This window comes from Columba livia, chromosome 4 (genome assembly GCF_036013475.1).
Source record: "Columba livia isolate bColLiv1 breed racing homer chromosome 4, bColLiv1.pat.W.v2, whole genome shotgun sequence".
In the NCBI taxonomy this organism is placed as follows: domain Eukaryota; kingdom Metazoa; phylum Chordata; class Aves; order Columbiformes; family Columbidae; genus Columba; species Columba livia.
Genome location: NC_088605.1, coordinates 72,320,606 through 72,336,829, shown reverse-complemented (window position 1 = coordinate 72,336,829; position 16,224 = coordinate 72,320,606). Strand labels below are relative to the sequence as shown.

Here is a 16,224-nt window from a genome sequence, read left to right as displayed (position 1 = left end):
TTAGAAATACTATGCTTTCTTCATTTTGATGATCATGATAGCTTGTGGACATCAAGCCTGGAGAGATGCTTTTTATATCTTAAAACATTCCAAACAGGCTGAATCTGAGGACATCTTCCAATGTATTTCATGTCAAGCCATTGAACATGTAGTGTCAGAATTGTGCTGTAAAAGTCATCGGACCAACTAGTGTGGCTTACTTTAGCAATACAATTGTTTAGCAAAGGGGAATTGCTGTAGGTGGTTTATTAAAATTCTGAACATTGTGTATAAGGGAGCAAATCATATAGTTATAAAGCTGGTATGTGGTTTGGTAGTGTGAGCCCCAGACTTGGTAATTAACCCAAATGGTTTAACTTTCCAATACCAACTGTCTCAATATACTGTGAAGTTGGAGCTTTTTAAATCGGTGCCCTTCCTACATGAGTGAACAAAAGGGGCAGGATCCCCAGCCTGCCCTTCACGGCGGAAAGGATTTCAGAAATGGGAATGCCTCCTCTCTTCAGTGCTGTGCGTGTTGCAGCATCCGTAATGTGCTGCGTTCAGGAATGTGGTGCCTCTATTAATAGTGGAATGTGTCTAGGATCGTTCAGGGCTTGAAGTGTGATAGAGTATTTATTACCTTATTCAGTGGTGGGAAATCTGCCCGTTAATGCAAAACACAAATCTGCATCACTGCTTTCTCTCCTGAAACTGAAGTTTTGTAAGTATAGACAAGAAAAGCCTTTGCGAACACTGCAGACCTGAAGCCTGGTCCAGGCGAGCACTGACATGACGAGGATCTGTGGAAGTCACACTTGAGCTTTAGATGCAGCAGGACGCTGAGAAGTTGCAGGTTGATGGGATTTTTCCCTGGGCTCCTCTGTGGCTGTTCCGTCCCCGCTGGCACATTCCATCTGCACACAGGCGGCCTCCTGCCCAGCGTGGCCCCAGCCCTGGCATCCTGCAGAACACACACAAAATGTGAACCCAGTTCCTCCTGCTGTCATACACCCTACCTGGTTAAGTCACCAAAATTTAAAGGCTGGAGATTTTAAGGGTATTAATGATACATGAAGGAGCGAATAAGAACCTGAAGTAACTTTTCAGAAGTCGTTTTACATTGCTTGTGGGTTTTTTGGTTGGGATTTTTGTGGTTTTTGTTTCATTTGTTTTTTCTTCAGGTCTGCAAACCTGTTTGCCACTACAAATTCTATGAATACACTCTGCTCCTCCAAGTTCTCGGAGTGGTGATGAGGATACCTCCTCCCTCCATCTGCCTCCTTCCCTGTCCAGGCTTTGCTTGTTCGCTTCTCCAGCCAGGAACAGCTGGGTATAACTTCCCATCCATTCGATTCCTCAGTTGATAGCAGCCTCTGTGCCACAAAGAAAGTTTGTTTTGATTTGTTTTGGTTTTTTCTTCCTCTATCAGACATCTGGCATCCTAGAAAAAGTTATTTCTTGCTGGTGCTTCCAGATTTGATGCAAATATGGGCTCCTTGTACGGAGGGGGGTAACTGGGGTCTGAAGGAAATGCTAATGATTAGGTGGCCTCACCAGCTCACTGTTAACTTCATGGTCTCTGATTAAGTTAAAAAATGTCTCCCCTTCATGTAGTAAACTGTTTTTTATCCAAATAGCTAAGTCCCTGGCGTATGTTACAGTACAGTGCACTAAACCATGAGAGGAGTTTTAAATGTGGTATCATGCTGTGAATAACTTCCATGGGAGAGATGAGAGTATTCCATTTGTAGCACAATGTAAACGCAACACTGCTGGTGGCAATTCAGCTCTAAGTTACTGTCACCATGTTCAACAGGCCTTTTCTCAGAACAGAGGTGTATGGGGCCAGCCCTGTACCACCAGTGGTGGCTCCCAGTAAGTTAAAGATTTCTGTCTCCAGTTAAATGAACAAGCAGGAATAATTCAGGGCCTAAAGCGAAGTTCAGTTTTGAATTGGAAAAAATAAACTTACCTAGTGAGTTGATTTTTTTCCACTAGCTTCCCTATAGCTCAAGCAGGGCTTGCCCGTTGGCATCAGCTGAGATTTTACTAAACGTTTTTTGAAGTCAGCACTAATTCATCAATGAGCCGTGAAGAACAAACAAAGTACTAATTTCTTTCAGTCTACACCCACAACTCTTTCTTTAGAAATGGTATTTGTGTCAGATGAGGCAATGGATTTTTTTAAATAAAAATAAGGAAACTGTAATGCAGGAACAAAAACTTTCGGCTGTCAGCGTTTCCGTAGCCTCAAAAGACCCAGTTTTCATGTCTTTATTTATAATCTTCATGTAAGAGAAAACATGTTTTTGTTTTTCTTGTTTCAGGTTTGAATAACTGGATGATTATATATAAATTTATGGCATTTGTGTGGAAGATCTGTTGGTTTTAACATCTGTAAGAGAGCCGCATCTTAAATTCCTTTCTGTGATCTTTTGGGTGTTATTTTCTGGCAAATTTGGGACTTTGAACTTGTTTTGAGAATGCTTATTCTAGCAAAAGGATAAATCCATCCTGATTCAAGGAAGAACTCTCTCTTTAGCACGTACGCAATTAGGATTCAGTGGCTACGTGCTCAGTTTCCTTAGAAAAGACAAACCTACCATGAGCACCAGAGTTCCCTGGGCAGCACATGGGGCTGACGGGCTTTGTAAGTGGATGTGTCAGGAAACGTGGATGTCTACCCCGCGTGTTGAGAAAGCATGAGAAATCTTAATATGGAAGCAGTTCACAAAAAAATCTGCTGTAGTCAATGGGAGATTCAGTTGCTTTTATCACAGAATCACAGAATGTCAGGGATTGGAAGGGCCCTGGAAAGCTCATCCAGTGCAATCCCCCCATGGAGCAGGAACACCCAGATGAGGTTACACAGGAAGGTGTCCAGGCGGGTTGGAATGTCTGCAGAGAAGGAGACTCCACAACCCCCTGGGCAGCCTGGGCCAGGCTCTGCCACCCTCACTGAGATGAAGTTTCTTCTCAAATTTAAGTGGAACCTCTTGTGTTCCAGTTTGTGCCCATTACCCCTTGTCCTATCATTGGTTGTCACCAAGAAGAGCCTGGCTCTTATGCACTATATCATACTGACCAGTGCTGCATTGTTTGATGTTAGTCCAGAAAATCTGGCAGGCTGTCTCACTCCCCGTGAAAATCACTGTTACGGATGACTTCACACTGTTTAGAATTTCTGCATTTGAGGAATATTACAGAACTGCTAACAAATTGGGGTTTTTTAATTGTAGCGTCATGTATGCTTTTCGTGTCCCAACATCTCCATGCTTATTCATAGCACACCAAAAGAATCACGGATTCCTTTTTTTCCCTTTGAATACAAATGGTATGGTATTTTCTAGGCATCAAAGAGGATGGAGTCAAAATGACCAATTCAGACACAGAAATCTGAACAGAAATCTAAATATTTGCCTGGTTCATGCCACTTAATGATAACAAGACCATCTATTAAAGAAAACAAAGAAAGGAAAAATAAAGGGAAGAGGGGATTTGCCAACCATTTGTATTTAATCATGGACAAAAACTTGGTAGAAGAATTGTAACTTGGACTGTAATGTGGTGACAATACCCTTTTTTGGACCTTAGTACAAGGATGATGTGGTAATTCAGATTGTAATCTGAATAAGACATATTGTGTACTCAAGTCTGCCCTTGCACGTGAGTGACCTCTATTTATAGTGTTGCACCTTTCCGATTTAATGCGTCTGAATGTACCTAACCTTACTGAAACACAAATGTAGATGTTGGAGTTGCTTAACTGCTGCTATGTCTACAGCGAAACACAGCAAACCAACAGTTTAGAGTATATACCAGAGGGAACTGGAGAGTTGTACAGGCAGGGGGTAATTTCTAATATGGAACATTGCCAAGAAATACCAACTATCTGTTGGCAAAAATGTCATATGAGCATGTTTTTGTTACTCCTCCTTCCCCGATACCAGGTTTACATAGTATAAAACAAAACAAAAAAGAGGCAAACAACCCCCCCCCCAAACTGCAAGGGAAGAGATATATATCGTTGTCTTCTATGAGGGGGGGTCCTGCATGTCTCCAGGCCCAGTGGAAAAGGGCAAAGTGGGGAAAAGCCACCACAAAGTGGAGCAGAAGCTGTTGGACTGAAGGACATTATTAGACTGGGTGATACAGGAGAAGGACTCTGGTTTGTTCATTTGTTGGTTTATTGGTTGGTGGAATCTAAACTGGGCCTAAAGAATATGTAAACATGAGGAAACAGCCTTGGTGAAACAAATAGCAGCTGGAACTTCTGAGGCTTAGGACAAGTCCATCACAGAAGGATGTTCCAAGTGGGCTGCTCCTTCAATATCTTGCCCCCTAAGTAATGTCTCTTATTTCCAGAAGCAGTCAGCATCCAAGAGTTCTCATTGAGTCGGTAGGAAGGGGCAAATGTTGCAGTTTTGAATTAGAATTATGAATTTAAATGCTTAAACATAGATGTGACATGCAAACTGTTTGTCTTCTTCTTTACAAAACAAAACCCCAAGAAAGTCCCATGTCTCCATTCAAGCTGGTCTGAGATAACAGTACGGGGCGGTCTGTGGATGTTGGAACCTGGCTGCAGCTCCAGCAACCTGTGCGTCTTTCCTGTTGGAAGGTTTGCAGAAATGTGTTTCAAAGGGGAGACTTCCTCTGAGTAAAAGGCCATATGATTGCAGGAACCTTGATCCAACTTCCACTGGCACTATTATTAAGCTTATCAAGAAAAAAGCAAATATATTGCTCTTGCAGTGAGCCACTAGAACATGGCAATGGTAAAACGCCAATACAATTAGTTTTATTTCCATGCATAACAGTAACTCATGACTCTTGGCAACAGGGCAGATCAAATTCCTTTCTGCTTTACCCCAGAATAACTCTTTTGGGTTCATTCGGTATAACGGTGCTCTTTTGGTTGGGTGTGCTTATAAATCGTTTGAGTAATGCTGGTTAAAACTGAAATAACATTGATGTAAGTGAGACCTTTCACTTCAAATTGAGATGGCAAAATATGTTCAGCCTCCTGAGAGGAAATGACAGTGAGCTATGACATACTAAAGGAAAGCTGAGCATGTAACTCTTGGGATCACATTGAGAAGCTCTTTGTAAGGCCATGGCCTCTCACTTCGTATTTTCAAATGTCCAAACTGACTTTAATTTTGTTCAAAAGGAGGACACTCCGACTTTTATTTTTCCTGCAAGTTTGCTTTTTCATTCCTTTTGCTTTCACAAAGAACGTTACCTCAGAAACATAAAATGGGAAACATGTGCTTCAGGGCTAATGGTATTGCTGCTTTGTAAGGTCAGCTCCAAAGTCTCAACATAAAGGCTCTGTTAATCTAAAGTGAAATAAAAGCAGCTGTCATAAAGCATGTGATATATAAACTCTCATTTAAAGTTGTATTATATTCCTCTTATTATTTTTAATAGTCTGAATTGAGAGAGAGACCAATATTTATTGAAAGGATAAAAAGCAGCGCTTTTCTAAACTTCTCAAGAGAGGGGAGACAAATAGTTTGTCACTGATAAAAAGACACTATCTCTAAGTGCCTTTCACGCCCCCCCCCCCGCCCTCTGCCCCAGTACTAATTTCTCTTATGTCATGTATTCTGTCTACAAAAGGAGTGTTTCTATTCTGTAACTGAATAGTAGACAAGACAGATAAATTTCATAGCTTTTCCTAATTGATGGAAAAACATTTTTCTTCTTTCTTGTTAAGTTCTCATTCTGCCACTGCCGGTCAGGGATTTAATTGTGATTAGTGGTCCCAAGGCAGGGAATTCTGCCGTGTTCTACTTCATTTATCTGAGAGTTGCAGTTAACATCAAACAAGATCAAGCATTGCCGTTCACATCCTGAGACCGCTGTATGCTGATGAATACTGCTGTTCTCTCACTGCAAGTTTAAGTTGCTTCTGTCTTTTACCGACCCCTCCAATCCCAAGCTTGTATCTCACTAAGACTAGTGCAATTCATGAGGTTGTGTTTTTCCTTGCCACAAATGATAAATCAGTCTTTATTGGAACAACTTGAGGTGTTTGAGCTTGAGGCCCAAAGAAAACGGTTCACATCACAGAAGCTGCATGTTGGGTACGCGATGGGGAAGGTGTTGGCCTTGCTGGGTTGCCTAACAGGCAGTTCCAGCTATGAAATCCACGGATTCTTACCTGTGATCAGCAGTTGCTAGATATGAACAGTTATCCTGACCGTTTTCGTTTTGGGATTGTATCTGTACAGCTTTTAAGAGGCAAAATGTTTTAGTTCTGTATAGATTTTAAGAGAAAAGTTGCTGCTTTTTAAAAAAAGCATGGGTCATTGTGCCCTGTCTCCTTGAAGTTTCCTTTGCAAAGGCACGTATTAAAAGCAGGATGCTCAGACATAACTTGGGAGGCCAAACTATTTCATCAAGAAACTAAAAACTCCTTGACAAAGGTAAACTACAACTGAAAACCAGAACTGTGTGCAAATGCTGGGTATGAACTTTTTCCGAGTCTATAATAATCATTTGGCTATATCGAATTATGCTATGGAAAAGCATACAAATGTGTGAGCAGTTTAAAAGATGTTGGTTTGGAAATGTGCCTTTTAATGTATTTCAGTAAGAAAAGAAATAACTGAAGAAACCTTAAACTACATTTTCTTCACTGCTTTGCTTGTCCTCATCAAAGCTATTACCTTGGCAACCAGAAAAGTTGGAATATCTGTAGGGAAGTTTGGTGGGAGGGCGTTGTGTTTGTTTGTTTTTTAATGTATACGTGTATTTCTCATATGTGTCCTTGATGTTTATTTTTCTCCTCTTGGATGTTTTCTTCCTGGTGCACAATGTGTAACCAAATTGTGATACAGATATGGAGTCTTTGACAGCTTAGTCAGCAAAAATAAAGCAACAATTTTGACACTCTATGGAGAAAAATAAGAATAAAAATGCTATTAGTAGAAAACTAAGCTAACAGTTCTGATTTGTAAGCCACACAGTGCTTTTGCTCTCAGTTTCAGCCGCCTTTTCATTTTTTAACTTCAAAATTAATTTCTGGGTTTCTTATTTAATATCTGTTTAATGCAGTTCATGTTTTCCCTCCCTACCCTCAGTAAATCTTTCTGCATTCATTGTAGGTCTTTTCAACTGAATATAATTTTATAACACTGTAAAAAGCCTTCATTTTCAGTGTACACTTAGAGCTGTGCCTTACAGAACCTATATCCATTTCATAACGTTCACCTTGAGATACTTGTTTTGGTGAACTTTAACTGGAATATCCTCAAATCTCTTTTATAACTTTTGGATATATTTCTTTTGTTCTTTTTTTTGTTTTCTTTCTTTTTTTTGGAAATCACAGTTTCTCTTTTTACAGTTCATCAAGGAATCAAAAACCTTATTAAAAACTGTCAAAATGGAAAAAACATGTTCTGTGAAGCCAGAATATCTAAGTGTTTTTATGGGCCATTCTTCCTTTTACACAAGATCAAAGCATCAAGGGACAAGAAAATAGGGTGAGAAAAGTAAACTCAAGCTTGCAGAAATTATGCTCAGTCCAAATATTTACGCAGTGATTCATCAAAAATGTTGCAAAATGTAGTATTGAATTTTTAATGATCGCAGGTTTCACTGCCAGTTCTTGTAGGACGTCCTGTTCTGGTGCAGTGCTTGAAAGGAAAAACATAAAGTAAATACATTAGGTCAAACCATTATTCAAGGACAAGTGGAAGCCACTAATGGGATGGATATACCTCATTTTGAAGCGGTGGTTTTTAAAAGAATGTAAATACTTACAGTAGTGGTGGTAGAAGACTTGCATTTAATTTGATGGTAGAGAAATTCCTTGTAATTGAACAAGTTCCTGTTGCTGCTCTCAGAATAAAAGGATTCCTCAAGAGTGAGGCAAGTTCAGAAAAGAAGTGGTACAAGCATAGCAAGTCATCTCTCTCCTTTCAGTTCTGCTGAATTAAAAGGTGAAATTTCAGGATTTCAAACCATGCGATGGTGAGCCACAGTTTACTTTTTAAAGGTCACTGATTTAGTTTATAGGGATCCTTGATGTGTGGAACGAAAGGATACACAGGAGAAGCAAACAAACGGTCATCTCTATTGGCACACCAGGCATTGTTGAGCAAGACACAGCGATAGTGGAAAACAGTAGAGAGAATGAGGTAAAGCAGAAAGATGTGAGTAGTATCAAAGAACTTGAAGTACAAAATAGTTGTGAATTCTAGTCAAGGTCTACGTAAGAATTTATCAAGTACAATTGAAAGATGTGTGCACGAAATCTACTGTTTTGCTGAATTTTAACATGTACAAACCACTAATACAACAGGGTTTGTTCCAGCAGTTTTTTCCTACCAGGAATTGCTATATTCTGGCTGCTGCCCTTGTTCCCTCTGGCGGTGGCTATATTTCAGATATAGACCTGTTCCTTTTATGTGAGGAGTAGCACTGCAAGAGGAGCTTAGTCCATGGAGAAGATGACTGGACTTGGGAGGCTTCAGGTCCTGAGGCACTTTCCTGAGTGCCTTTCCATGGTGCTCTGCATAAAAATAAAGCCAGTCTAAACACCACTGTTTTTTCAGCCTAACCACAGGTACTTATTATTGAAAAACCATAGAGACAGCAGAACGCATGTACAACCAAATAACCTATAGATTAATGAGATAAGCCAGTCTAAACACCACTGTTTTTTCAGCCTAACCGCAGGTACTTATTATTGAAAAACCATAGAGACAGCAGAACGCATGTACAACCAAATAACCTATAGATTAATGAGATAAGCATATCAATAGGAAGAGAAGTAGATGCTAAGAGGTAGCTTCAGAAACTCAGGTTTCTGTTTGCAGAAGCAGAACTGCTACTGAAAATAAGTTTTGCTAACAAAGCATATAGGATGCCTGCTCTTCAAACTCTATATAGTGTGTCCATATGAATAGCTCACACTACAATTTATTTTAAAACTGATCCATGGCCTTTTATTCATATGGTTGTCTTAAAAGTGAGAATATGTAGTTCAGTGCAGTGGACCATAGTGTACAACCACATGTAGCCACAAAGGTTATATACTAATGAAGGTATAAAGTAGAGAACAAACTTGGAATGAAGTGCATGGGAAAACTTGGGCTCTCATCCTACACGGAGAAAGGCAAACAGAATTGTCTCTTGTGAAACATGAAGGAAATTATGTAACTGAAATTTTAAACATACAAGTTTCTTGGCTTTTTCTCCTTCCAAGGTTACTGAGGTAATGAAGATGGGACTCTACTTGTACTTTTCAAAATGTTACTAATAGCCTTCCTGATCGCCAATGGAAATATCTCTGCTGACTCCTGATAGACTGTATTAATTTCTTTTGTAAAACGCTGACTGTTCCAAATAATCTTAAAGATGCCCCTTCTCAGTCACTCCAGGAGACATTTTCAAGTGAAAAACAACACAGAGTATACACCCGTGTACGTGTAAGCAAGGAGAAGTGCCCAGCCTCTCTAATGTGACGAGAAATGCAGAGGAATGTGGCGCTCACCCCCTTCTTGGGCAGCATTTTCACACCCATCATAGAAGAGCAATGAGTATTATAGCCAATGTGACATCTTCGTTCTGTTGTTAAAGGCATCAATGCCAGCAAAACGTGCATTTTAAGGAAATGTGAAATTCTTACTTTACCGTAGCTTTCCACATCAGAGAGAATGGAGAAGTATAAGGAAAGTGGCTCAGACTGGGTAACTTGGATGGGAATTGGCGTGCAGGAAGAAGAGGGCTGATTTGCTCTCTTGGGCTAATCCTTAAGACCAAAAAGTGGAGAGAGAGTAGAAAAGATTTCACAGAGAAGGGAACTTGATTCCCACAAGAAAAGCTACAGCATTCTTGCATTGTTTTACTTCAGATCATGTGCCAAGAGGATTCAAGGAAAGGTTGAAGAGTTTTAGAGCTCTGGGAGGAAAGTCCCCCTCTCTTCACATTTTTTTTTTTTTAAATAGTTTTGTTAATACTCTTGCAAATAAAACAGCAGAAAGAAAAGATGTGGTTTGTTTAGAGCAGTGCACAGAGGTATTTATTACAGCTGTAAAGTATCAGCAATGATGCTGTTACCTTTTTGAACCAGCAAAAATGTGGCTGAGTGGTGATTTAGGCTTTGATTCCTACCACCTGTTCTACACAGGTGATCACATCCAAACAGAGGGTGCACCTGTGAGCTGCCCGCGTGCCTTGGGAAGCCTTTGTTCCCTTGTTTGAGGATGTGCGTGGGTGAGTTTAGGTCTGCTCTGCGTGGGATTATCTTTTTCTAAAGAAGCACAGTAGCCATCGATTTACAGTTAGTTATTTTAATTGTTTCACACTGCACATCTAAAAGAGAAGCTGACCTCTGATGAACAGCAGCCTCTGGTTCTCCGCATTGAATAATGGAGGTAAGTGGTGCGCTGCTGGAGTTGAGTGTTGAGGTGTGGGAGTTAATTATTAAGTGATAGGAATAAGGAGTTTTCTAAAAGTAGGTTGGAGAAAAAGAGCATATGGATGGTGATACTGGAGAAGTGGTGGCGCTTGATAGGTTAAGTGGAGGGTGTGTGAATGAAATCCTGTTCCCTGCTTATAGGTGCACAAAAGAATCTATCTCATTATTTATTTCTCAGTACTTGGTGCCTGTGGAGGAGACATTTCTTCCTGTTTATCTTAATATTTCTTTGCCTTTTTGCACCTCTGTTGAATGAGTTGGGATTTAGAGGTCTTACTGCCTTTTTCAGGAGTGTCTGAGGCTCTGAATCTGATTAGTAAAGCTAGTTCTCATCTAGGCTTGGGAGCATTTCGGTAAAGCTCTTTCTGTGCATGTCTAGAAAATTCATTCACTCTCTGATTGCTACCAAATAGCTTCAGTCTCTAGAGATGTGTCTGAACTTGTGAGCTTTCTGGGGAAGCAATTGTCAATTGGGTTATTAGTTGGGCTGCTATGGAGAGATGCAAGTTATTTGAATTTGGATCCCATGTGTATGCGACCGGCCTTCTGGGGGAAAGCTGGAGGAGACAAAAGGTACAAGAAGCAAGAGAGTTTAATGCTTTCTGGAAAGGCTGGTCTACCTGAGAGCCTGGCTGCCATAATGTTGAACTGGGATCAGGTAGAGAGAGTGGAATATGAGTAATAGTGATTTATTCCTCAAGCTTTACAGCATTCTGAGGTCAGTTGTATGTGCTGTGTAGCTTTAAGTCATACACACGTTTTTGTTTGTGGAATCTTGGATAACCTTCCCAATATAATTAAATGCCTTTTCTCAAGTTGTAGTAACCCAGAGATTAATTCAGTCCTGGAGATATGGAGTGGAAAGGGCTTTGTGGTCAGAAGTATCTGTAGCTCTGCAGTGTGTTTTGTATTTGCTGGTGTGTAGGGAAGAGAAATCTGGCTGAGTTGTTGAGAGGAAAGAAGTTAATGGCTGCCACTGTAGTTCTTCTTGGTCTCTGTCTGTCATGGCATCTGGGGAGGTGGAGGAAAGGAACTTGTGTGTGGAGATTAGTACTTTTCAAAGACTTCATCCTTGTCTGTTGGTGCTGATCTTAAAATGCCACATATGAATGGGAAATGGTTAAAGTACTGTATTAACTCCTATATTCAGTACATTTTGAATGTATGCAAATAGGCCAGCCCCATAAGTAGTTTTTCTCACAAGGAAGAAAGAATTTCACCAAGTTTAAAAGAAAAAGAGAAACGTATATGGAAAACTTTAGACTGGAGTGAATTAGTCCAACTGTTGCAATGGTCTTTATTCTGGATGAAGTAGCACCAGCTTGAAGACCAGTGCCAGACACTGGTGAAAGGCAGGTGTGCTGGTGGTTAGACTGTGGATGTGAAGTGTGATTCTGCTGCATTAGTGGATCCCACTGACTCCGGGAGGCAGAGAATTGGCTGGTTTGGGTTTGCCATTGAGACATCCACCTCCAGCTGGCTGGCTGCCTGGCACATGGCTGGGCAGTAACCAGACAGGCAGGATTTAGGGTTACATTAGGAGACAATTTGACACAGAACCGAGCGGGCAGAATGGAAGATGAAACAGAGACTTCTAGAAGAAGGCATAGAGTAAATTACCAAAGCATTTCTCTTTTCCATGTGTTTAATTTGAGGTTAGGCTTCATAATAAGTGATTCCATGTGGTGCTTCCTTAAAGTAATACTTACCTATTGTAATCCTTTAAACATTCTCAGATGCCTGAAGTGTGAGGTCATTTTATTCTATTACCTGGAATTTACTAATCGCATTCAATGAATTTTTGAACTGCTGTTAACTATTTCAGTATCGTTTCCCCTCCTCATTCCGCTACTTCCCCCCGTCCCCTCCCCGTCCTGCCAGAGCTGAAGATATTACTGTTTCTGCAGTAAGCCTGGCATAGATACAGCTGTATCACATGTAACCAGGTTGGTGGTGAATGGTGGTTAAATAGAATATTTTAGCTGAATGTCTATGTTTGGACAATATAAATCAATGGTCTAATATAGTAACTTCTCAGTTCTGGTATTTTTTTTGGAGAAAGCCTGACTATCGGGGTAATTTCTTTCTATTTTTTATTTATTTGTTTTCCTTTTTCTATCAAATTTATTATAGACATAGTGACTTGCTTTTTATCAGACAACTTGTATGGCCTTTGCTTGACTCTTGATAGATGTCTTGAAATCTCACTGGGTTGGTTGTACTCATTTTGGTGATGCGAAATAAAAGGACCAATCTTCCATACGAGGAATAGGACTGAGAATCTGAGGAATGCAGGACTTCTCCAATAAAAACATCGTAGTAATTGCATTAAATGAGTGAATCAAACATGTAATCTTTGAAATATGTTGGCACGGATTTTGTTAAGACTGACTGACTTGGTGCTATTCTATAGAAACATACCGATCTGATCAATAGAATTAAAATATTTAATGACTTTTGATTGGTGAGGCTGTAGTATCTCATTCTCCACACTGATGCATATGCAAAACTGGCACCCTCAAGGACTCTTTCAATTGAGAAGTAAAACTATCACAGAGCTGGCTCCTTTCAAGGCTCCGGGGAAGGCACAGGTACGATAAAATCATAGGCCCTGAAATTTACTGGTTCTCAAGTATTTCTTAAAGTGTATTTATCAAAGGTAGTTCTTAACTGCTGGTCCTCTGTGTATATGGGTCTAGTACTAACTATCAAAACCTCCTTCCTCTTTTCCCCTCAAACCCCAAGTTTTGCTCTAGATACTTTTGACTTGGTGAGATGCATCAAACTATCCTACTGCTGACACTTGGGGAAGGAAGGAAGGACAGTTAAACACATGCCAGTGTAGGTGATTTTGTTTGTGTTGGAGGCTTCTTTACAGTAAACCCCAAAATGTATTCTGATTCTTTATGAATGTGATGGCTATATAGATGCTTCATGGTCATGATACAAGAACATATTCCTTCTGAATCTCCACAACGAACGTGTGGCTAGATTATAGCTTGGGCTGCCTTTGTCCCTTGCAGAGTAAATAATTGCATGTTACAACACATTGAATTGTGGCAGTTATTGCTTATTAACCTTGTTTAGAAACTGAGATTTAGGGTGACTTGCAGCATTTTTAATAAGGTAGAGAGTGTATTTCTTCTTGCACTGTTCTGGTGCCAAGTACTTTATATGGCAGGGTAGTTGTTGGAAATTGTTGCTGTATTTTAGCTGAGGTATGCAGTTGTAGAGCAGGTCAAATCAGGGGTAGTTGTCTGTGAGCTGTCTGCCAATGTTTGGTTCGTGCAAGTACTTACTCACACTGGCTTGGTTCATGGAGTTCCCTGCTCCCTGAATAGTTCAAAGAATTTCAGTGGCTCTCTAAATTGCCTTAAAGAATGCTGGAAAAACATGTCAAAACCCCATGTTAAGTAGATTGTCTTTGTTCTCTAGTCGACATCATGTTGTTTTTAAGTTGTTCTATAGCTATGCAAATAGGTTGGTGCTTAGAAAGGGAAAAAATGATGGGAAAAGTTAACATGACTTTAGCGTTCAGAAAAGATGGACTTTAAACATTTGTCCGAACTCCGCAAAGACTATTCTGCATTCCAGTGAACTGTCCAATAGCGTTTTCCTTATGCTCTTCTGTAACAAATTCTATTTAGATTTTTTCATTTCTAGATATATACAGGAGAATTAATAAGAGATCTGTCTAGTTATGAATAAAGTAAAGCTGGTGAGAGACAAAAAGAAGAAAGTGTAAAAAAAGTGTTTTCCTTCTGAAGTGCCCATGGCTTTGTTTGTCTTGCATAATCAAAACAGGATGTTGGTTTTTTTAATAGGAAATTACGAAAGCAATCAGTGCATAATATGATAAATTGCTTTAGGACATGTTGAGAAATGCCCTAAGAATGGGTGAGGTCTTGTTGCTCTTGAAAAGCAAACAAAAGATCTGTCCCCTCTTGCTCCAGAGAACCAATGCAATCAGTTGCTGAACAATGGAGAGCTAAGATGTCTGTAAATTGTGGATTCACTAAAGAATTCCTATTCCTATAGCTGGGAGATGGAGTAGGACTGCGACAGCCTCCTGAGTGCAATGCGAAAATGAGCATTGCAGTGAACAAGAGGCATAGGAGGGGCACTGGTATTTTTCTGCTGGTCAGACTGGTTCCAGAGTTCTTTGGGCTTTAATATGTGGTAAATTAGTATTTTTTAAGAGAATACTGTCTGGTCATTTTGACCACCCGGAAGGAGAGTGACAAGAATCCTGCAGTTAAGTGGGTTGTGGAGACCAACAGTGAACCTTGAAGAGAGCTTGGTGTTGACCAGCATGCATGAGGGTGGCTTGGAGCTGTGTACAGAGCCCTGGAAGCACTTCTGACCATCTAGTTCCTTGGGGAATGGAAGGACAGAGAAGACAAGATAAAGTTAAGAAAAATGAAATATTAACTGTGCTTGCATTTTACTGTAATGATTCATTGGAAAGTCCTGTTGGACAAAAAGACATCAGCAGAAGTGTGAGCCTTCCTGAGTGGGAGTCGGGGTAATGGTTCCATCAACTTCATCTCTTTGTAAAAAAACACTAATTACATTTGTTTGATAATAATTTTGAGGGGGAAAAGAAAATCCCCAAACTCATATACAGGTCTTCCTCTTTTATTTTATTTTTTAGAATCTTTAAACCAGCCGAACCTCACCCCCAGTAACTTGCATGAATCCAGTTCCTGAAAAAATTAATATAATTGCAAGAAAAAGAGGCTTGTCATTCTTAAATTTGCCGAGCAAATTAGGTCAATGAAAACCTGGCCAGTGTTACACTCTTACATTTAAAACTCGGGGATGTTAAAAGTAAAATGAGCCTTTAAACTATGCCAGATGCAGTATAAAATTATTTTACCAGTTTGGCTGCTAACCTGAAATATCTGAAGTAAATAGGTATATATTTTCAAAGCAGCAGAAGTGTGTTGTGAGAGTGTGTTCTTAGCACTGATACACTGGGCTGTGTGCCGATGTCTTCTGGGGGAAATGCACCTCTAACCTTTTTTCTGGTGGCTGCTATAGAAGGATGGCTTCAAAATGAACACAATTAATTGGATTTTTATCAGAATATAAAACACTACTCAGTTTAATTTTAATTAAGTAAATGAGGTGGCTTTAACTGGTGTGTATTGGTTCAGCAATGAGTTAAAGTGGTGTTGGCTGATGAGCCAACATTTAGTGGAGTGAACTGATCAGGGAAGTTGCAGGTGGTAGAAAGCAGCATCCCATATAGCTGGTGATCACTTAAAGTATTTTTTTACAGCTAGGTTGAGATAGGAATCAGCCTGCTAGCCCACAGCGTATGTACAGGTATGACTCGGTATTATAATGTCTCTCTCATCTAAAAACCACAAAGAACAAATGGATGAGGTCTCCCAGTAGCATTGCCTTGTATAGCAGCATTATGAGTTATGGTGGAACAGCGGGTTCCTACCTAAGAGTCACAGGAGTGTTGTGTTGCTACATGACAGGAATAATTCCTGAGCTTCCACTAAATTCTTGGTCATTGCCACAGGCAAATTCTTCACGTTATCGCATATGAGCTGAACAGACCTTGCTTGTGATCAACCCTGATAATCTGTATAGACTGAGTCCTCGCCACAGGTTTGCTTTCTTGAGGGATTTGTGTGTTCACGGAATACATCCACTCCACCAGAAAGAAAGGAAATGCAACAGATTTTGAAGGATCCAAGCTGCTATTGAGCAGCTTCTAGAAGAAAAGGGTAGCAGCCTGTGAGAAAGAGATGTTTGGAGCTGTTGTAGAAACAGAGACGATGATCAATGCT

At 40.1% G+C, this 16,224-nt stretch overlaps 1 long non-coding RNA gene across 14 annotated transcripts in view; it reads left to right on the top strand.

The window, feature by feature from the left end:
• The first annotated feature begins 9,865 nt into the window (after positions 1-9,865).
• The window catches only part of LOC110356335 (uncharacterized), a 154,598-nt gene continuing 148,239 nt past the window's right edge, over positions 9,866-16,224 (top strand). For all 14 annotated transcript variants that reach the window (XR_010472559.1, XR_010472562.1, XR_010472565.1 and 11 more), the window contains exon 1: positions 9,866-10,373. This is a non-coding gene — a long non-coding RNA (uncharacterized LOC110356335). The remainder of the gene's footprint in view (positions 10,374-16,224) is intronic.